The 23246-nt window shown below is 49.7% G+C and overlaps 1 protein-coding gene across 2 annotated transcripts in view; it reads right to left on the reverse strand.

Annotated features, from left to right (window-relative positions):
- Positions 1–15004, reverse strand: part of Snph (syntaphilin) — a 41893-nt gene extending 26889 nt beyond the window's left edge. For both annotated transcript variants that reach the window (XM_046433748.2, XM_058575484.1), the window contains exons 1-2: positions 14898–15004; positions 14552–14657 (exon numbers count right to left, since the gene is read on the reverse strand). The gene's annotated coding sequence lies outside the window, so the exon portion shown is untranslated. The remainder of the gene's footprint in view (positions 1–14551; positions 14658–14897) is intronic.
- Positions 15005–23246: the final 8242 nt, after the last annotated feature.

Consider the following 23246-nt stretch of genomic DNA (forward strand, 5'->3'; position numbering starts at 1 on the left):
GGACTCTAGCCGGGCGCGCGGTGCGCACTCCTGCAAGCCCAGCAGCTCGGGAGGCTGAGGCAGGAGGATCACAAGTTCAAAGCCAGCCTCAGCAATTTAGCAAGGCACTAAGCAACTCAACAAGACCCTGTCTCTAAACAGAATGTAAAAAGGGCTGGGGATGGCTCAGTGGGAAAGAAGGAAGGAAGGAAGGAAGGGAGAGAGGGAGGGAGGGAGGGGCTCTATCCTCAGGCAGCTCAGAGCTGGGGCCCGGGGCGCTGGGCTTCATCTGCTAATTGAAGTTCAGTGGAACATGATGATGTACCTGGGAGTCTGGCGCCAGCACTCAGGGGACGGCGGTGTCTTCCCCTTGCTCTACAGACAGCAACTCCTCCCAAGGAGAACACAGACTGGAGAGACCCCCTCAGCTCAGCCTGGGTGGATTTTATATTTTTAATATAGTTATTAAAGTAGAACTCACCCTTTAGAGACCTTCCAGTTTTACTACTCAAAGATAAATCACTGAAAAATTTGATTGTGAACTCTTTTTTCTTTTGCCTGAGCACAGATTTTTTTGGCAGGGGTAAGGGGAGCATTGTTATTTTTACACTGTTCTGGCCATGGTGTGTGTGTGTGTGTGTGTGTGTGTGTTCTGGTCATGGTGTGTGTGTGTGTGTTTGCACCCCCGCCAGCGGCGCCTGTGCATGTGCAATTTTGTATCTTTTAAAGTTTTAACACAGTATAGGAATTGTACATATGGCATATTCTTTATAGAAAGTGTTTTATGGGCTACATAATATTCCACTTTGTTGGTCCATGATGGTTAATGTAACTTTTCTCTGCTAAACATTTAGACTATTTCGGTCATGAATAATGCAAAAATAGAAATATTTATGCACAATTACTGTTCTGTGTTCAGGAATTTTTCCTCAGGATGGATCCCTGCTAGTGGATTAATAGGGTCAAAATGTCTGAATGTGTTGCCAAATTGTTTTCCTGGAGGTCTGGGTCACTGATTTTCCCTGTTCATGACAGCCACACAGTAGCTGGGGTTTCCACTCTACAAAACCACTAGCACTAGGCCAAAGCTCAGACACAGAGTCACCAGGTCCAGGCATGGGGGCTCACACTTATAATTCTAGCAACTCAGGAGGCCGAGGCAGGAGGATCACGAGCTCAAGGCCAATCTCAGCAACTTAGTGAGACCCTGTTTCAAAATAAAAATTAAAACAGACTGGGGATGCAGCTCAGTGGTAAAGCACCCCAGGATTCAATCCCCAATACCATTTAAAGAAAGAAAGAGTCACCCTGGATAGTCTTACCCTCCACCCCCACCCTCTGTGGCCTTCACCCCCATGGGGCAGTGGGGAACTGAGGCTGAGCTTTAAAGTGGCCCAGCTCCAAGACAGAAAGACAGGCTCCCAAAGCTCCTCCTTCTCCTAACGCCAGCACGTTCTGTCTGTGTGGCAGCTCTGGAGTGGCTGTGTCCATCAACACTGACCAAGCCTCTCCTGTGCACAGTGGTTGCCTCTGCAGACAGATAGTCCTGGTCATCAAGGCCTGGTTCTAAGAGGGGGTGGGCAGAGGCGAAAACGAGTCTCTGCAGGAGTCAGAGGCACCGGAGCAGGATTCTCAAGGGTGAATGCCCAGCTGCGGCCGGGCACCAAGAGCAGTCTATGGAGGAGGGCTGCGGACAGTGCGGGGTGGCGCGGGCGGCTGAAGTTCCTGCAGGGCTAAGCTCAGGATGCGGGGAAGCAGAGAGGAAGACGGGCCAGGAGAGGAACCTACCGAAGAAAAGTCCTGAGCAGTTTTAAGGTCAAGATCAAGTTTAAGGTTCAAGGTCAGATTTATATTGTAAAAGATGATCCTTGCTAATTCTGTCAAGAATAGGTGGGGAAAGGAGGAGGAGAGGTACTAGGAGACCAGGTGGGGGGTAATGAGGCTTCAAGGAGGCTGCCAAGCTAAAGTGGGGGGGGGGGAGGGAACTGCAGAAGGAGAAGCAGAGATGCCTTCAGAGAGACACTTAGGAGGAAGCCCAAGAGGCACACTGTGGGGAATGAGGGGTAGAATAACAGAGATGATGCGGCGACCCTAAGAGGTGGTTGATGAACTCCAATCCCTGCCTCCCAAAGGTCACACCCTCCCTCTCCCTTAAAACAGAAGCCAGTTTTTGTTCTGCTTACATACAAGCAGACAGGGTTCTGTGTCCAGAGCTGCCCTGACAGTCCTGGCCTGTGAGCTTGAGCTGCCCCAACTTGGCTGTCTGCTCACCTGCAGGGGCTGGGAGAAGCGGGCACCGTGCCTCCCATGGCTCGGAGCCTTGCCAGGTGCTGGAACAGGGCTGCATTCAGACTCCGGCTCAGCTGAGGCAGGCTGAGGGGAGCCAGGCAGCCCGCGATGACCTGGAGGACAGGTGACTCCAGGCCCCAGGCAGAGGGGCCCACAGAGCCCTCCTCTCTGGCCTCTAGCTCCCGGGGAAAGCCTGGCAAAGGACAGCACAGTATTGGCAGCAGGGGACTCCGCTGTCGTCCACGCACAACCTGAGGGCACAACCCTCCTGACCGCGGACCTGTCTCCCGTCTATAAAGTGGAAACCACACCTGCCCCCTCGCAGAGCTACTGGGGCACCGTGGCCTCCGTGTGACCGCCCACCGCACTCCCTTCCCAGACGTCTCCGGAACCATCTTCACCCGCCTTTGCCCGCCATGCAGGGCCCTCCGCCTGGAAAGTCCCCGCCTGTGTCCCTCTCCAGCCTGCTCCTCTCCCGGTTCGGTTCGGTTCGCACAGGTGTGCGCGGCTCCCCGCGGGGCCCCACCACGTCAGCCCGTTCCCAAGGCTCCGCCGTGGACCACAGCCTCCCAACTGTCGGGGTTTCTCGGCCTCCACGCCTCCGCGCACGCACACGTACGCATGCACACCCCCACACGCGCATGCACACCCCCACACGCGCATGCACACCCCCACACGCGCATGCACACCCCCACACGCGCACAGGAGCCGCTGGAGCGCTGTGGACGGGCTCCGCGGGCTCCGTAAGAGGCGCTGATGGCCGCCTGCTCCTGTGGGTCAGAGCCCAGGCGGAGCACGGCGGAGTCAGGCATCCCCCACCCGCCATCAAAGAGCACACAGCCTCCTCCTCCGCACCCCAGAGGCCTTTAGATCACAATAGGGCAGACCCCCAGGCCTCACCCTCGGGGTGCCGATGGTCAGCTGCAGAGCCCTGCTGAGCCTCTCACCCACAGCCAGGCGCTGTGGTGGCCTTCTCCCAGCACTCACCCCAGGTCACAGGAATGAGGCATCAAGGGTCGGCCACAGCCCTCTTCCTCTCAGATCAGAGTGCCATGTGGGCTCTGGCACTAAACTTTCCTGGGACCGTCTTCAGATGGAGGCTCTAGGGCCCTTAGATTCATATTCTCTCTCTCTCTCTCCCCCTGCCCCCCCCTCTCTCCCTCCCTCCCTCCCTCCCTCTCTTTAATTTATTTTCTGCAGTATTGGGGATGAAACCAGGGGTGCTCTACCACTGAGCTATATACACCCCCAGCCCTTTTTTTATTTTTTATTTTGAGACAGGGCCTGCTAAGTGGCCCAACCTGATCTTGAGCTTGTGATCCTCCTGCCTCAGCCTCCCCAGATGCTGAGATTATAGGTGTACACTTTTGTGTGCCACCGTGGTGCCTGGCTAGTCTTTTATATTCTCCCTTAAGTTTTCTTTTTTTTCACCCACACATGTACCATGAGTATGAGACTCTCACAACCCCTCTAGGGAAAGCCACAGACGGAGAGAAAATATTTGCAAAATATATTGTTTGACGAAGAATTTGTATTCATAGTGTTAAGAATTCATACAACTCAGAAGTCCAGTAATTCTTTTTTTTTTTTTTTTTTTTTTTTGGTACTGGGGATTGAACTCAGGGCCACTGGACCACTGAGCCACATCCCCAGCCCTGTTTTGTATTTTACTTAGAGACAGGGTCTCATTGAGTTGCTTAGCACCTTGCTGTTGCTGAGGCTGGCTTTGAACTCACAATCCTCCTGCCTCAGCCTCCCAAGCCACAGGGATTACAGGCCTGCACCACCACACCTGGCTCTATTTTTTTTTTTTTTTTAAATGAGCAAATCGATAAAGAATATATATGGATGGCAAACAGGCATATAAAATGATGATCAACGTCATTAGTCATTAGGAAAATGCAAATTGAAACCCAGGCCTGATGGAATGGCTAAAATTAAAGCCTGGCCATTCCAAATGCTGGCGAAGTTGTGCAGGGGCTGGAATCCTCACACGCTGCAGCTCTGGGAATGTACAATGCACAGAACTTTGGAAACACGTGGGCAGTTTCTCAGAAAGTTAAATATGTATTCACCAAATTATAGCCATTTTACTCCTAGCTATTTACCCAAGAGAACTGAAAAACACATGTTCATTGAAAGATTATACACAAATAGTTATAGTAGTTTTATTTATATTACAAAAAAAAAAAAACCTGGAAAATAACAATTGTCCATCAGCTGAATGGACAAACAAATCATGGTTTATGAATTATCCACACAATGGATGCATACCATTCAGTAAGAAAAAGGAAGATATACACACAACATGACTCTCAATAATGCTGAAGCCAGGTGCGGTGGTATACACCTGTAATCCCAGTGAAGAGTGGGAGGCTGAGGTGGGAGGATTGCAAGTTTGAGGCCAGCCTCAGCAACTTAGTGAGACCCTGTCTCAAAATAAAAAATTAAAAGGGCTGGGGATGTAGCTCAGGGCCAAGTGTCCCCAGGTTCCATCTCTAGTACCTCAAAATGGAGATATACTGAGTGAAAGAAGCCCGATCAACAGCGGTGCACCCTGCGTGGTTCCTTTATAGGAACTAGAAGCCAGCTGGGCTGGGTGTGGCTCAGTGGAGAGTGCTCACCTGGCAGGTGCAAGGCCCTGGGTTCAATCCCAGCACAGAAAACAAACCAAAACAAAGGTGTCTTCAGTTGTTGTCTGGGAATGAGGTGGGAGGAGGCTGAGGGGGGATTACAAAGTCTGAGGAGGGTGGATACGTTCCTCATCTCAGTGTGGTGATGGGCTCTGGGTCTATACTTATGTTGAAACTTACCCAAAGGTGACTTTAAACAAGGGCAGCTTGCTGTCATCCACTCTGCTCAGTGACTCTGGAAGAGGAGAGGGACCTACAGCTGCTCTTTCTCCTGGGAACAGCAGTGTCACCTGCTGCTGGCATCAGTGCTGTGACCAGCCCTGTGCGGACCCCAGACCCTCTGGATGGCAAGGTTGATGAGCACAGCTGTCTGTCACAACTCCAGCAAGGACACCTGCTGGGACAGCCAGGCCTGTGTGAGCGGCCCACGGAAAGGAGAGGAAGATGGATGGGGAAGGCAGGAGCCGTCCTGGGAGGTCAGGTGCACGCACACCCAGCCCCCCCACAGCCCCCCACACACTCACACCGAGTATGAGACTGCCACCTGGCCTCTGGGGCACCCAGGATTCCACCTGACCCTAGGGCCACTGGTGCTGTGCTCTGGGACTGGGGATTGAACCTGGGGGCACTTAACCACTGAGCTACGCCCCCAGCCCTTTTCGTTTTTTGAGACAGTGTCTTGCTAAGCTGCTGAGGCCGGCCTCAAACTTTGGCTTGTGATCCTCCCGTTTCAGCCTCCTGAGCAGAGTAGCTGGGACCACAGGCAAACCTCGATGCGCCCGGCTTAGGCTATTTGTCACATACTCAGCATTTTTCCAGAGTGTTTCCTCTGTGACTGGCTTGCTCTGGGCAGGGGGGATGCAGAGGCACATCCACCCCATCTCTTCCCTAGGACACATGTTCCAGCAGCCACGGTGTAGCCTTCCCCAGATCCACCAACACCTGCTCAGGCCGGCTCCCCCCACTGCAGCCATCCGAGCCCCTCTCCAGGGCCTGATTTTCTCTGTACCCTTGCCACTTCTTGGGAGGCACTGGCGCTGGCCTCCTCCAAGTCTTGCAATGAGCTCACACGTCCAGCGGGACTGTCTTTATCTGTGCTAAGCAGACCTCCAAGCGGAGCCCAGCTGACTTCTAATGGTCGACTACTGAGATCTTCAGAATCATGGAAATTTGGGGCAGGAAGAATCCGAAGATGTCAAAGGCCAAGGACAGAGGGGACAGGAGAACCTGGGCTCTGGGGCCCGAGACCTGGCAGCTCGCCCCGGGAGGGAGCTGGGGACCTCGCACGGGACAGTGGCTCTGCTTCCTCTCCACAGCCTGCTCTCTCCCCTGGCTGCCAGGAAACTGCCAGCAGGTCACGTCCCTGTGCCGTGCACAGTGTGGTGTCACTTAACTTGCCCGAGAGCTGGGGCTGGGGGCAGAGGAGCAACCGAGGGGACGTCCCCATCCTGCACACAGACCCTTTCCCACGGCCGCTGCCAACAGGGTCCCCTCTCCTTTCAGGCAGGATCAATCGATCCCTCTCTGGTGGATGAGAAAATGGCCAGGGGCATAACACGATGTGTCCCAAGTCCCCGCTAACGAGTGACAGGACTGGAAAACTGGCCAGGCCTGACCCTGAGGCCCTGCTCACCCTGAGCTGCTCCCAGGAGACCAGTTCCTTCAGAGGATGGAGCAAGGGCTCCTCCCTTGGCTCTGTGACCCAAACGTGAGGGAGGTGACCTCCACGCAGGTCTCACTGAAGGGGCAATGTTGGGCCCACCTCCTGAGGGGCTCTGGAGGGACCCAGGGTCACTGTGCCTCCACGTTACCATTTCAACAACCAGAGGGACAGGGAACTGCCCTTTGCCCACCCATGACAGCAGAGCAGTGGGCTCCCTGGCCCACGCCTCCCTCCTCTCCCCTCCCCCAGCCTGTGCCACCTGCTCTTCGGACCCTGTTCTAACCGCATCTCAGTGTAGAGCTCTGCTGCCAGCCGCTGTGCAACCTTGAATCAATTACTTCCCCTCTCTGAGCTTCAGGGTCCTCATCTGTAAAATGTGGATAACACATGCTAAGTGGGCCTCCTCCTCCTCTTCCTCCTCCTCCTCCTCCTCTTCCAGAAGACCTTCCCAGATCTTTCTCTTGGGAACAGCAGTGTCACCTGCTGTGGGTATCAGTGCTGTGACCAGCCCTGTGCGGACCCCAGACCCTCTGGATGGCACGGCTGATGACCACGGCTGATGACCACGGCTGTCACGATGGCAGCCCGCTGCAAGAGTCGCTTCTGGTCATCCGGGCCTACATGAGTGGCCAAGAGAGCAGCCGTCTTGGTGCTAAATGGCTTTTGTTTGAGAATGTTCTCCTTGGAATGGGCAGGAATGCGCCTCCTTTGCTGACATCTTGCCAGCGCTCGTCTGGCATCTTCAAGGCCTCGGGACCCCAGCGCTCCCCCATGACCTGCAGAGAGTCCCCTTTCCTACCCTGTCATCGCAGCAGGGAAGCCACGTCCAGCACACGGGGTTGGAGTCTTGTCCCCACCTCTCCCTGGTCCACAGCTCGGAGCCTCCAGGTTGCTCTCCTAGGAGTCCAGTCTCCTCCTCTATAAAAGCCCTGCCTCCCTAGTGCCCCCCTCGCCTGAGTGTTCAACAACTGGAAACTTTTTGTTTCCTTCAAGATGCACTTATTTGGAGGCCCCCTGGCTCAGGGGAAGGAACACGCTGAGGACGCAGACAGACCACGATCTAAGTGTGGGCTCTCTTGCCAGCTGCTGTGCAATCTTGAACAAATCACTTCCCCTCTCTGAGCCTCAGCGTCCTCATCAATGTGGATAACACAGGCTAAGTGGGCCCAAAATGGTGTCGGTTTTGTGGCGCAGGGGCTCAGAGCTAGGGCCCTTCTTCAGGGTCTTCCCAGTTTTTCAGGCCAATAATAACTCCGCTCTACACTGAGTGGCTGGCACCGTGTGGGGTGCTGTCACAATTGCCACATCTGCTCTCTAGGGCAGGCACTCTGGTGGCCAGCACCTGGCACTCGGAAGTCAGTGTCAATGGAGACCCCATTTCCGTCAGGCTGATGCACCAGCCGTGCCCCTTCCCTCAACCAGGCTGAGAAGCTCCCATGCAGGGACCACTGTAGGTGCCAGAGACCCTCAGAACCCACCAGGGGGATTAAGGGACACGCATACTTCTTTGCCTTCCCCCCACCTAGGGCCAGAATGGAACCTGGCTGTCGGTGCATGATGAAGACCAGATTCCCTGGACCACAGGAATGCAGACCGTCTTCAGTGGCTTTAATCTGAATCCCTGAAGGCCCTGAAGCCGTGTCTGCGGGGTCCCTTGCTAATCAGGAGCTCCTCTGAGGTCCCTCTCTAAGAATGCAGCCAGACCTCAGCTTCGCCTGTGCAGGGGCCATGCAATAGGCGGACAGCTGGCAGGCCGGACCACAGCGCCCGCCCGAGCGGAAGGGCAGGAGGGCGTTCCCAGCGAGGGAGGGCCCGACGCCTCTCCAGGGCCTCTGGGGCTGGGGAAGTGCCAGGGTTCCCAGGCCATCCTCTTCTGAGGCTGCCCACCACCTGTCAGAGACCTCTGGTGGGAGGCCTGGTGGGACCCAGGCTCAAGAGGACACAGGGAGGTGTCTGGAGGCCTCAGTCCCCAGAGCTTCAATCCTGCCAGAGCCACCCAAAACAGAGGGGCACAACCAGGGCCTTTGAAGTCGGGGGCCCAGAAACCAACGGTCGACAGCTGTCAAAGCGAGGCTGAGCTCTGAGCTCGCAGGCCAGGCTGCCCTGGCCGGGGTCGCCTTTCAGCCTAGTGTCCCTCCTCTGTGGACTGGCTGGCAATTTGCTGGGCAGGGTGTGCCCCACATCTGAAACCCACATCAAGGCCGCTACCTTATGGCCCGTCACAGACGCACTTGATTTTTTATTTGCTGATTTATTTTTGTGGTGCTGGGGTCTGAACCCAGGGCCTGGTGCAGGCCAGGCAAGCACTGCTGTACCGAGCCACGCCCCCCAGCCCACAGACACATTTTAAAGAATGCATTTGAAAACATTGTCCAGTCGGCCACATTTTTAAAATGAGGAGATGTCACAGACAAATATCTGCATTTCTGTGCTGTGGATCAGATCTGAGAACACGGGCCCACGTGCTCATGGACATGAACGGCAGTACAAGAATCCCCATCTCTACAACCCCCCTGTGGCCAGCCCCCATGTTGCCTTTTTAGGAGACTGTAGTCGAGGTCCCTGGGGGCTTATGTACCTTCTTTTAGCACCCAGACCTCCCAATGGCCCTAGGAGATTGACAGCATCATCTCCCCATTTCACAGGTGAGAAAGCAGAGACTCTGAGGCCAAAAGGAATCCAAACCCAAGCACCTGACTCCAGAGTCACACATACAAGGACACTTGTCTGTGGCGAGATGAGCAAAGTCAGGACAATGCATGAGCTGGCTTGTGGTCCTCGAACTGAACCCAGAGGCACTCTATGATTAATCTCATGAAGTTGCTGAGGCTGGCCTCCAACTTGTCATCCTCCAGCCCCAGCCTCCTGAGCATTGGGATTACAGGCGTGTGCCACCCCAGAGCCACTGTGCCCAGTAGGGGCTGTTTGTTTGTTTGTCTGCGGTGTCTGGGACGGAACAGGCGAGGCAAGTGCTCGACCAATGAGCTACACCCAGGGCCCACAGTGAGTTTCTAGAAAAGGAAAAGTAAAAGGCATTCAATTTGAAGTGGTGCCTTTTTCCTGACAGCATGGCCTTTCTGTCTCAGGGAGAGGGGTATTTAATGCTTCTATGTGACAATAAAGTGAACTCTCAGTGTCATTTGAAATGTCCTTCCCCAGCATAATAAAGAGTTGGCCAACCTAGGATGGGTTCCCCAAGGCCCTCTGCGAGATCCAAGTCCAGGAGCCACTGCTCACCATCCAGCCCTCCTGTCCCCTCCTGTCCCCATGTGACAGCAGACTCCTGCTCCTCCTCATTCAGTGCATGAAACAAAACACAGCAACTGCCTCCAGGTGTCTCCTGTCTCAGAGCCCCTCCCCAGCCCCGTCCCCCAGCCCCAGAGCCCTCCTCTGGCCTCTTGCTACGTTTATCTTATTCTTCCCCAAGTCACGGCTACCTGCACCCCTGAAGTGGTTACAGAACAGGAAGAAGTGCTGTAGATGGCCAGTCAGAGTTGGAAGGGTCACCAGCTCTGCTTCCCAGAGGTGTGGACAAGCACAAGGCCTGGTCTCAGGTCACCACTGAGTCGATGGCAGAGCCAGCGCGAGGGCCCACAGCTCCTGGCTCCTCAGGGCAGGATCTCCGCACCATGCCACTTCCTCCCCGACACTGCGTTCTGGTCGGCTTGGCACCTCAGTGACAGAGGACAGTTCTGGGCATGTGACAAACACTCGATAAATACCTGCCCGCTGGGGATGCAGAGCACCCGGGGGCACACAGGCTTCCCTCTCTTCAAGGGCCTCACTCAGTGTGTCACCTGCACCCAGCCTGTCAGCACCGGCTGCCCATCAGGTGAAGATGTGGCCCTGCAGGCCCCTGGTGGCCCAGATGCAGAAAGAGCGTCTGCAGTTGGCTCAGAACTACAGCCCCACTGCCCAGAGGGACAGCCCAGTCCTGATGAGCAATCGCGGGTAACTGCTTTCACTCTGAGGGTTCGTCCAGGAAGGATGGACGAGGGTGGACAGGGCCAAGGATCTCCCAAGCAAGGCACTAAGCGGGCCTTCCGAGAGGAATTGAAGAGTCCAGCTTCTAGAATCCTCCAAGGACAGGGAAGGTTCTGGTCCACCCGGGGCCAAATGAATGGTCCAACTGAAACTGTGCCACAGAGTGAGCTTGGATGGCCCTCAGACTCTCTGGCCACCTTCTGAGTGGCTGGGGACAAGAACTAACAGGTCAGCTTGGCGCAGTAACGCACACCTGTAATCCCAGCCACTGAGGCCGCTGAAGCAGGAGGATCGCAAGTTCCAAGCCACCCTCAGCAAGAGCAAGGTACTAAGCGACTCAGTGAGACCCTGTCTCTAAATAAAATACAAACAGGGCTGGGGATGTGGCTCAGAGGCTGAGTGCCCTGAGTTCAATCCCTGGTGCCAAAAAAAAAAAAAAAAAAAAAAGGGGGAGAGAGAGAGAGAGCTCTAACAAGTCTCTAGAATGGTTTGGAGATGTCCTGAGCTGGTTGAACCCTTTATTATCATTTTTTTATTCCCAACCTCAATGTGCCACCTCACCAAAACCGACCAGGCCCATGGGGTAGGTGGGAAAGACCACCCTGGGCTTCTCTGCTCCCCTAAGACCCCGCGTCAGCACGCCTCACAGCTCCTGGGCATTTTTCATACTGACTGTTGGGTATCCAGCTCTCCCTGTTCCATGAGAACTTCTGGAAACCAGGGATCACCTCTGATTCTTTCCTGTACCCTGTGCTTTTCGCCCAGGGCCCCCTAATAGACAACAGCAGATACTAACCAGCACCCAGCAGCGCAGGAGTCCACCCCAGCCCCCACAGTGGGGTGAGGCCACACTTGGGCCTCTTAGGGCCGGGAGAGGCACCCAGTTCATTGGAGGGGTGGGAATGCTGACTCCCAGAGGAGCCTGGCTTACACGGTTACTGGGACAATGGGAGGCCTCAGATTAAAAGCAGGTCTTTGAGGCCCAGGCCAGCGGCTTCCAAGTTCTAAGACACATCAGCAGTCAGCCCTGAGCCCCTTTACCCTGGCTTTTTGGCCTCTAGAATTCTTATAAAGTGCTTGTGGATTGGGAGGGTCTGAGGAGCAGATCATTGGCCCATGGAAGACGGAGCCCAGCAAACAGGGAGCACTCAAAAGTGTGTCTGTCCTGACTGTCATTCAGACCCAGCCACCTTCCCTAGTCAAGGGGCACCCGGCCCCTGTCAGAAAGCAGAGCTCGTGCTGAACTCCCCAACCATGACTCACACACCCTTCAATCAGACCGGCCGGCCCTCCGCAGCAAGCCCACGACCTCTCATCACGAATCCTTCCCACCCTCCTGTCCCGACCCCTGTACGAGTTTGCAAGGGCACCCTAACTTAGCCACAGCGGGGTTCATAAAGGAAAGCCTCGTGGCAGGTTAACAAGGCCACCATCTCCAGCTGTGCCACATGGCATGTCACTTGGTCTAAACCTCAGTTTCCTCATCTTTCCGATAGGCCTAGGTTGTTCTGAGGCGTACGTGAGGTGGGTGTGGGTCTGGTATATTCTACATGTAATATCAGGAGGAATAAATAGTCATCCACTTGAAATAATGTCAGTCCTAAAGGAGCCTCAGCCGTCCAGCCCGGTCCCCTCAGTATAGAGATGGGGATGCAGAGACCTTGAGAGGGGGCCTGGCTGAGCCAAGGCCACGTGATGGTGATGAGGGGGTGGATGAGTGGGACCCGGGGCCTGACCTCCTGACCTCCTGACCTCCTGCTGCCTGTCTTGACTCCTGCTCTGCTCCCTCCCTCCACAGTCACAGCGATGGCTGGGCTCACTCTTCCCAGCCCCTTCCCTCCACAGTCACGTCTCACACTGGCCAAAGCCATCCTGACCCCTCCTTGGCAACATCACCACCCTCCCAGCACATGCGCCCCCTTTGACCCTAGTCAGGAGCCCTAGAAGGACATGTCAAGTTTCTGTTAGCCAATGACAATGGCAAAGCCGAGAGTATTAGTTATAATAACGACGACTGTGTCCTACGCTTGAAAGCCCTCCTCCCTACCCTACCCCTACACAGTGCAGGATCTAGTCAACCCCGCTGCTGTAGAAACACATTTCCTCAAATATATTCAATCCAGCACTTATTGAGTATCTACTTTGTGCTCAACAGCACAGAGCCTGAAACACAGAGAGGAAAAGCCTCTGTCAGCAGGAGCTCATGGTACAACAGGGATTTAGGGCAGAGCGGGGACACCATAGTTCCCTTTAGTCTAAATGGTGCAGTGGCAGAATGCCCTGCCCGCCCCAGTGGGGAACCTCTTTACCACGGTGTCCAAGGCAGAAGGCATCTGTGCAATCAAATGGAGGCTGGAAACGATGCCATGGGGGGAAGATAAAGAAGAGAAAATACGGGTGCCCCAGACCTGACTCCCTGGTCTCAGGGAGAGACTCCAGGGAGGGGGGGGTTCCTGTGAAATCTGGACGTCTCGGTGCCCGTCCCCTTACCAACATGCAAGAGCAGATGCTTCTGCTCCCTGGGAACCTCTGCCCGAGGATGTGAGGGGGCTCCAAGCCCAGGGCTGGCCTACACGAGTTTCCTCGGGACCATCATTTGCTAGAGTGATGTCACAGCCCTTGCAGTGGAAATGTCTGCACCTCCTGGTTGCTGCCAAGGCCCTCAACCTGGTGGCCCAACACGTTCCAATATTCATTATCTCCTGGCAGGGACACCATCCTCAGGGATGTGGAAAAGACTGGCAGGGGGAGGGGGAGGGGCAGCAGATTCAAGGCAGCCCTCCTCTCCTCTCTCCGGGTCCATCTCCCCTGAGCCTGGAAGATCTGAGCACCCACTATGTGCCAGGCATGGGCACCATCCCAGCAGCTTCCGGCAGGTACCCCTCTTCCCAGGTTACAGATGAGGAAGCTGAAACTTGAGGTGAGGCATAACAGCACAGGGATGTCACTATAGACCTGTCTGACACTTCCAGTGCCAGGAGGCCCACAAGGTCAGCGTTTCACTGGGGAAGTCCAGAGCTGAAAGGCACTAACCCAGGGAATCCCAATGAAGCCACAGACCTGAAATCAAATAGCTTTGGTAGAGAGGTCCCCCTGACAAGAGCAGCTTTAGGGGTACCCCAAACGGAACAGACCATTGAATCCAACTCCCGCATGGAACACAGCAGAAAGACACCCACGCCTGGAGCATTTTAAGATGGCTACTTGTCGCCAACTAGCAAGTTCAGGGCCTAGAACCCCGATCTCTAGCACTGTCCTCACCCCACTCCACGCAGATCATCTTTCCTAGGAAGCTCCTCCAGCCCAGCCCAGCCCACACCACCAGATGGGCAGAGAAGGCTCAGGGAACAGGCAGCATGTGACCAGGCCTCTCCTTGAGTCTGCAGGGCTGAGGCCGGGAATCTGGGGCTCCCCAGGCTGGTAGGTGTCGCCAACAGCCCCCTCCTTGCTGGCGAGTGGAGGGGAGTGCGGGCACCCCATGGAAGCTCAAGGGAGACTGAGGCCCGGATCGCCCACTGTAGGGGTCCTGGACAGTTTTTCCAGACACTGCAGAGCACGGAGGCTCCCCGGAGGGAAAGGTGGGGAAGAAGCAGTCATTGGCACTTGACCTTGGAGTAGGTGTGGGGTTCCTTCCTTCTCCCACCCCCAGTACCCTTGCTCCTTCTCCAAGAAGGAAAAAAAAAAAAAAGAAAAGAAACCCTGCCTGTTTGCCAAATACCAGAGGAAGACAAACAGGACGGGGAGGGGGCCGCTCCCTGGCAGCGCTCGGGTGTCGCCCACCTTGGGCACCCCCGGCTGCGCTCGGCATCCTGTCATCAGTCAATCTCAGGCTGGGGTGGGGGCGCTAAGGAAGATGCAGGGGACTGAAGGGAGGGCAGGAATGAGTCACGCTTAATCCCTCTCGCGGTGCCCTCGGAGGGATTCTGTCGCAGCGAGCGGTCGCAAGCGGCCCCCGGCCCGGGCGCCGGAGCGCGGTCCCTCCCGCCGGCCGCGGCCTCCTTACCTGAGTCCACTCGCCCTCCGCAGTCCCGCCGCCCGCACCGCTCCGGCCCGGCTTGGCGCAGCGCCTCTGCAGTCGCCGCTGCAGCCGCCTGGCCCTGATCAGCGACCTGCGGCGGCGGGGGAGAGAGACACACGGGGCGGCTGAGCGCGGGCGGGGGACGCCGGGGCAGCCGAGCCCCCCGCCGACCGCTGGGCCGCCCCGGACAGAGGGCTGGGGGCGCCGGCTGCCCGCCGCGGGCCCAGTGCGCGGCTCCGCGCCGCCCCCACCCCCTGGCACTTGGCACTCCTGGGTGCGGCGGGCGCAGCTGGGCGGTGGGCCCGGAGGTCCCCGGGGTCCTGGTCATCACCTGCCGAGGCTTCCATGGCTTTGGCTGCCCAGCCCGGGCCGCCGACTCGCTCTCCGGAGCCCCAGCTGGAGGCGGCTGGCCGGGTGCTGGCCGGGCTGGGGCTGCCGGGAGGGAGGAGGGAGGGGAGGAGGGTGAGGTGGATGCAGGGGACCAGCCAGTCCGCGGCTCGCCGGCAGCTGCGTAAGCGGCCCGTCTTCACTTTCCTTCTTAAAGAGATAGTTGATCTCCGGTTCCCCAGGGCCCCGGAGGGACGCGGCGCGCCGGGGGGGGGGGGGGGGGCGGGCTCCCCTCCCACCCACGCACCAGCCTGTGCGGGGCGGGGCGGAAAGCGTGTTGACCCTGGGCAAGTCCCTTCGCCACTGGGGCCTCAACTTTCTCATCTGTAACCTGGGATGAGGACACCCATCTCGTTCCCTCGCGGGCAGTGGGCTCGTGTTGTGTAGTAATTTGAGCTGAACGCCTTTAGGAATGTTTTTCCCTCCCCGACCCAGTCTGAGTATTTAATGTGGTCCAACCCTTGGACTCCGAAGAAAATAATAAGCAGAAACTAATTTCTGAGGACCGACATGTTTTCCTTTGAAAGATTAAAACAGTGAATTGTTGATATAAAGGAAAGCATTCGCAACCTAAAATGTTCATTTGGGGTCTTTCTCTTCTCTTTCCCCCAACAAAGGGATTTAAAAAAAAAAAAAAAAGTCCAGGAAACTGCATTTCCACTTTCCATGTCTAGCCCGTCCACTTGAGCCATGCAACTTTAGGAACTCACTCTCTGGGCCTGATTCCTCATCTGCTCCGCGGGTGGGAAGTGGGGTGGGGTGGGTGGGAAGGGGCTCCCTCTTTCTGAACAAGCCCTATCTGATCAGCCATCCTCTGCTCACAGACACTTTTCTCTGTCACCTCTGCCATCTGCCCTGTCTGACCCCTCCGACTTTATCTCATGGCATGAACTGTCTTGTCTCCCTTGCTAGGCCTCCAGGCTTTTATATTTGCCATTCTTTGCTCCTTCACTTCCTCCAGGTCTCTGCTCAAATGTCACTGTCCTTTGGTGGGCCTTCCTTGATCACCCTATATAAAATACAAACCCTCTCCTCCCCGACTCTTTTGCCCTGTATTTGATCACCAGCTAGCTGACTTACTAGTTGTTTCACTAGAATATACACTTCATGGAGGAAGGAACTTTTCCTCCCTTTCTATATCCCCAGTGCCTAGAACAGCACCTAACACATAATAAGTGCTCAATAAGAACTGACTGAATGAATAGTCCAGCAAGCACACATTATTCCAGGACCTAGTTGTCCATAAGAATGCTCAGATATCATGCTGGCGGTCTTTATGTCTGAAGTCTCTTAAGTCTTTAAGTATCTGCTGTTGTTAAGGCTGAACTTGGTACCCTGTCTTCTCCTCCCCAAGCTGACTTTTCCAAGAGAAAAATGTATAAACTAAGTGCATGGACTTACTTCATGACTCTGCATTATTGACCTGGGTGAGAAATAGCTAATATTTATAATGTACATGAAGAAATCATTATTTTAAAGTTTTCTGTTACTTTTCAAAGCCAAATATTTTTCTATAGCACTCTGCAGTAAGTGCAGTTTTTGTTTGTTTGTTTGTGTTTTGTTTTTGTTTTTGTCTTTTGTGTGTGTGTGTGTTTTCTTGTCTTGCAATAAATGCATATACATTTTTGGCGGTAGCTATATTTTCGCTTCTATTCAATTACACTGAATCTTCCTATCAGGTGGTCACTATTATACTAGTCACTGTGGGAAAACATGGCAGAGAAATAGTAGCAGAAATAGAAATCGTAGTTGAAAAAGCCATGTGAAATATTGAGGCCTGCTGTCTACAAAGCCTAATGCTGTATTAACCGGTTAACAGAGGAATTTTTTATCTGTCAGAACATCCACCTAAATCATATGTGACTTCTTTACACTTGAAACAAAACCAAAAGAAGCCATGTAATCACTATATGGTTAGCAGGAGAAAATTTCTGAGCTCATTATACAAATATATACATATTTTTTTGTCTTTCCCCCATGTTTTATTTTGCTTGGTAATTAGAAGACTACATTTCCCAGAAATCTCCACTAGGAGCATCTCCAAAACAAGAGAGCTTCTCTACCCCCATTATTTCCATCTGGAATGGTGTCAGCTAGTAAAGAATTCTCCTGAGCATTGGAAATCAGGTAATTGAGAAGAGAATCAGTGTTTAGTTATAATATTAATTGCAATGAGTGAGGATTTTAAGTATAAAACAAGATAAAATTATTCCAAAAAAGTCAGGAATTTTGCTTGGTTTTGTATTTATTGGGAAATAGTTACATTTCTTTTAGTTTCAAAAGCAATTTTCATTTCAGGTCTGGGTAAGCACACTCCTCCCACTGAACACAGCAATAAAACCGGAACAAAATAAAAGAGGCCCCTACTTGAGGATTCTAAAGAAAAAAATACTAGCAGGCAAATTGGGGAAAGGCATAATTTGATGAGCTACTGAGCTAGTGGTGAATTTACCATTTTTGTTTCCTCTGATCTCTCCCAGGCTAGTCTCGAGATACACCAAAATCGGGAATCCACAGAGAGAAAGCTCACAAATGATCCCCCTGGTTCTGACTTGAGGACGAGACAGAAGACTTCTGATTCTCAGAGTAAGTGGGGGAAATACATTTTTCTTTTAAAATCTTTTCTTCCGTTTCTCTTATCCCAGTCCCCAGGTAATCCTTTGGTAGCAGGAACACACAGGTACCTAAAACTCTGAGGGAGAAGAAATTTCTCCAATCAGAGTAGCTGTGGTCCTGAGGGAGGGTGAGCGAGCCCCTGCTGGTTTGCATCTTTTTCTGGCCCCAGACGCAGACAATTACTGTGGGAAGCAGGCAGCAAAGCAGAGCTGAGCAAATAAGGCTCCAGTTTCCAACTTTATAAGGAACCCCAAAGAAGATGAACCAAATGAGAACAATTTCATAATTTCAGGTACTACTAAACATTAAAATCCAAGAACATAGTCTTGAGGAAGCAATCAGAGAAAAATGATGCATTAATTATATGAGAATAATGCTTTGAGTAGTTGCAGATTTCTCATTAGAAACCTACAGAGGGCCAGAGAAAATAGAACAACTTTATGTATTGCCAAAAGAAAGGGGACATCAACCAGAATTCCATACCAGGCAAAGATATCCTTCAGGAACCAAAGTGAAATAAAGACTTTCTCAGATAAAGAAAAACTGAGTCGTTATATCAAAAACGAAACATGGAATACCAAAAAGGAAACAAAGACATTAAAAAATGGTAAATATCTGAGTGAATTTAATATACTATTAAATACACTAATATACACTCCCCTTAAATTCTTTAAAATATATTTGACAGTTGAGATGGTTGAAAGCAACAATTGTATCATTGTTTAATGGGTTTTAATGTCTTTAGATATAATAATAAGACATATACTGTATAAAGAAACCTGTATGGTGAAAGGTTTCTGCACTCCACATGAAGTGGTAAAATACCAATTCTAGGTAGAGTATGAGATGTTAAGGATGCATTTTGAGATCCCTTGAGCAGTTCTTAGAAATTTTATTTATATTTTTAAAAATGCAACAGATAAATTAAAATCAATTCTAAAAAAAGTTCAAATATTTCAAAAGAAAGCAAGAAAAGGGAAAACAAGCATGAAAAAAAAAGGGGACAAATGGTAAACAAAAAATAAAATGGCAGACATAAATCCAAACATGTTAATAAGCTCATTAAATGAAGTGATCTAAACACACCAATGAAGACAGAGTTATCAAAATAGATAAAAATGACTTTATTAGATGACATAAGTAGACCAAAAGTAAAATCTGGAAAAAATATATATAGATGCCATGTAAGCCTAATCAAAGGAAAGTAGATATCGCTATTAGAGAGTATAGATACTATTAGTATAGTATAGTTACTATTAATATAAGAAAAACAGACTTCAGGGGAAAAACTACCAGGATAATCATTACACAATAAGTAAAAAGGTCACTTACTCAAGAAGATATAACAACTGTACATTTCAATAATCCATTTACAACAATAATTGTAAACGTGTCTGTGCCTGTTGGAAGGCTTCATACATATGAAGCAAAACTGAGAGGAGGAATAAGCAGACCCACAATCATAGGCTAGAGACATAAATACTCCTGTCCTCCGTCATTGGTAGAACTAATAGAAAAAAGCAAGATAAGAATTGAACAACACTATTAACAATGAGGTCCAATTGATGTTTATTGATGCTCACCTAAAAATTAAGAATATATTCTTTTTTAAGTACTCATGGGACATTCACCAAGATAGATAATAAACTGGTACATAAAACAAACTTTAAGTTAAAAAGAATCAAAATCATTTAAAGTATGTTCTCTGAACATAAAAGAATTAGACAAAATTCATTATTGAAAAATTGCAGGAAAATCTCTCTTAGAAATTCAGCAACATACTTCTAAATAATTCATAGGTCAAACAGGAAGTTTCACGGGAAATTAGAAAATATTTTTCACTGAACAAAAGCAGAAATACAATATATCAAAATATGTGATACAGTTAAAGCAGTGTTTGGAAGGAAATGAATAGCCTTGTGTTTTTACATTAGAAATGAAGGAAGAGAGCTGGGTGCAGTGGTGCACGCCTATAATTCCACCAGCTTGGGAGGCTGAGGCAGGAGGATCGTGAGTTCCAAGCCAGCAACTTAGTGAGGCGCTAAGCAAATCAGTGACACCCTGTCTCTAAGTAAAATACTAAATAGGACTGGGGATGTGGCTCAGAGGTTGAGTGTCCCTGAGTTCAATCCCTAGTACCCCCACCCCCCAAAAAAGAAGGAAGAGCACAAATTATCTATACTTCCACCTTAATAAAACTAGAAAGATAAGAGCAAAAGAAATTCAGAGCAAGCCAAAGGGGGAAGAAAAATAATAAATACAGGAGCAAAATCAATGAAATTGAAAATAGAAAAACAAAACAGAAGATGAATCCAAAACAGAAGTGTTTTGTTGTTGCTGCTGTCGTTTTTACCTGTGGTGCTGGGGATTGAAGCCAAGGCTTTGTGCATGTGAAGCAAGCACTCTACCAACTGAGCTATATCCCCAGCCCAAGAAGGCTGGGTATTATGGTGCACACCTGTAATCCCAGGGGCTTGGGAGGCTGAGGCAGGAGGATCATGAGTTCAAAGCCAGCCTCAGTAACTTAGCAAGGCCCTGTCTCTAAATAAAATACAAAAAGGTCTCGGGATGTGGCTGAGTGTTTAAGTGCCCCAAGTTCAATCCCGGCACCAAAAAAAAACGAATGAACAAAAAATCCAAAACAACATTCTTTGAAAAGACCAATGAATTTCAAGCCTGTAGAGCAACTGGAAAAACAGAGAGAGAGAGAGGTAGGGAGAGAGAGAGAGAAGACATAAATTAACACCTCTGGAATGAAAGGGTGGTTATTACTATGGATCTCATAGAAAGTAAAAGAATAATAAGGGAATACTTGAAACAACTCTGCATACACAGACTCACCAATGTAGATGAAACAGAATGATTCTTTGAAACCACAAATTACCAAACACTCCCAAAATGAAATAGACGACTGATAGTTTTACAACTATATAAAAAATCAATTTTTAGTTTGAACCCTTCCAAAATATGAATCTCCAGATCCAGGTGGTTTTATGGTGTGAATTCTACCAAACATTGAAAGAAGAAATAACACAAATCTCCAGTCTTTTCCAGAGCATGAGAATAGGAGGAAACACTTTCCAAGCATTTTGTGCTACCCAAACCAGAGAAAGATTAAAAAAAAAAAAAAATGATTATGTCTTTGAACAAAACCCCTCAATAATATATTATCAAATCCACATGAAAAAGATGTTCAGCATCATTAAAGAAATGCAAGTCAAAATTGTAAGATACCACTTCACACTCACTGCTATGGCCATAATAAAAATGAGGGATAATAACAAGTTTTGATGAGGATATAGAGAAACTGAAATTCTCATACATTGCTGGTAGGTATGTAAAATGGTGTTGCTCTTTGAAAAACAATTTAATATAGTTCCTTAAAATTTTAAATATAAACTTATATCACAGCATTTATATATACTACTATCTACATACTCAAGAAAAATCAAAATACACATACACAAAAATGTATGCACTAATGTTGATAGCAGCATAATTCATAATAGTCAAAAATGAAAACAACCCACATGTCCATCAACTGATGACTGGACAAATAAAATGTGGTATACCCATCCAATGGAATATTATTTAGGCACTAAAAGAAATAAATAAAAGGTATGGCCAAGAGGTAGTACATGCCTATGATCCCGGCAGCTCAGGAGGCTGAGACAGGAGGATTGCAAGTTCAAAGCCAGCCTCAGCAAAAGCAAGGCGCTAAGCAACTCAGTGAGACCCTGTCTCTAAGTAAAATACAAAAAAGGGCTGGGGATGTGGCTCAGTGGTTGAGTGCCCCTGAGTTCAATCCCTGGTAACCTGCCCCCTGCCCCAAAAAAGGCATGTCCTACAACATGGATAAACCTTGAAAATGAAAGAAGCCAGGTACAATGCATGAAAGTTAATATTGTATGATTCCATTTATGTAAATGTATAAAATAGCCAAATTCTTAGAGACAGAAAGTGGATTAGTGGTTGCCAAGACCTGTGGAGGGTGAAGAAGGGAACTGGTAGTTATTACTAATGAGTATGAAGTTTCTAATTGGGGTGATGAAAGTGTTTTAAAATTAGAAAATAATGGTTGTAGTTGCATAACACTGTGAATATACTAAAAACCACAGAATTGAATACTTGAAAAGGGTTGATTTTATGGTATGTGAGTTATATCTAAATAAAGCTGTTAAGAGTTTATTAGCAAATCAAATACAGCATACATAAAATGAAGAGTACACCATGACCAGTGGAGTTTATTCGGGAAATACAAAATGGGTTAAAAATTTAGAAGTCCATCAGTGTATACTACAATATTAACAGCCAGAAAAGAAAAAAAAAAAAAAAAAAAACTCATGATCCAACTAACTAATAAGGGAAAGCACTGGACAAAATTCAGTATCCACTCATAATAAAATCTCTCGGCAACCTAGGAATAGAAAGGAATGTCTTTGCTATGATTCAGATGCCTCCCAAAAGTTCATGGGCTGGAAGGTCAGTCCTCAGCATGGCAGTACTGAGGCGACAGAACTTCTAAAAGATGGACAGTGGTTAAGTTACTGTGAGCACAGATCATGGCTAGTTCAGGCAGCTAGCAAATTGTTCTAAAAAGAGCAAGTATGGACGCTGGGTTGCCCTTGCTTCCTGATGACCACATGAGCTCTCCTTCGGGCATATACACCAGCCATAATGCCATTCTCCATGCTGTGATGTAGTTAAGGAGGCCCTCGCCAGAGGCCAAACAGATATGACTGCCTCATCTCGGACCTCTACCCTCTAAAGCTGTGAGCTAAATATGCCTCTTTTCTTTTTAAGTACCCAGCATCATTGTTACAGCAATAGAAAGCAGACTAATACAATCCTCAATCTGATTGATTCAAATTACTCCCCACTAAAAACACACAAACAAAAACTATACACAAAAATATAGTTCACATCATATTCTGCAGTGAAATAATTAATACTTATCTTCTAAGACTGGGAACAATGCAAAGTAGTCTCACTATTCCTATCCAACATCATATTAAGTGTTCTAGCCAGTGGTACAGGGTAAAAAAAAAAAAAAAGAAAAGGCATACAGAATGCAAAGGAAGAAATATAACTGTTCCTTTATGTAGATAAAATGGTTGTCTGTGTAGAAAATATCAGAGACTTCACGAAAACAAACAAAACCACCTGGAACTAATTTGTAAGCTTAACAAAGTCCCTGGATATAAAGTTAACCCAGGAAAGTCATTGTATTACTGACAAAATTATAGCAATGAAGTACAGCTTAGTGGTAGCCAGTGGCTAAGGATAAGAGAAGGGAGGGAGGTAACTAGCTAATAAAAGGCAGCATAAATGATCCTCGAGATAGAATTATTCTGCTTCTGTATTATAATGGTGGTCATACAAAGCTACCCACTGAAAACATTGCATGGAACTAAATACACATACAAATGGGTACATGGAAAATTGGTAAAAGCTGAATAAGGTTGGTGGATTATAGCAATGTCAAATTCCAGGTTGTGATATTATACTAAAGATGTTACCAATGGGAGAAACTGGTATACAGTCTCTCTGTATTATTTCTTAAAATTGCATGCAAATCTACAATTATCTCAAAATAACAAGTAAATTAGAACTTTCATACATTACTAGTGAGAATGCAAAATTGTACCTCCACTCTGGAAAAGAAGTGTATTATAGT

The sequence above is a fragment of the Marmota monax genome, unplaced genomic scaffold, assembly GCF_021218885.2.
Source record: "Marmota monax isolate L192 unplaced genomic scaffold, Marmota_monax_Labrador192_F-V1.1 WCK01_AAM20220418_F8-fsc00014, whole genome shotgun sequence".
Lineage (NCBI taxonomy): Eukaryota > Metazoa > Chordata > Mammalia > Rodentia > Sciuridae > Marmota > Marmota monax.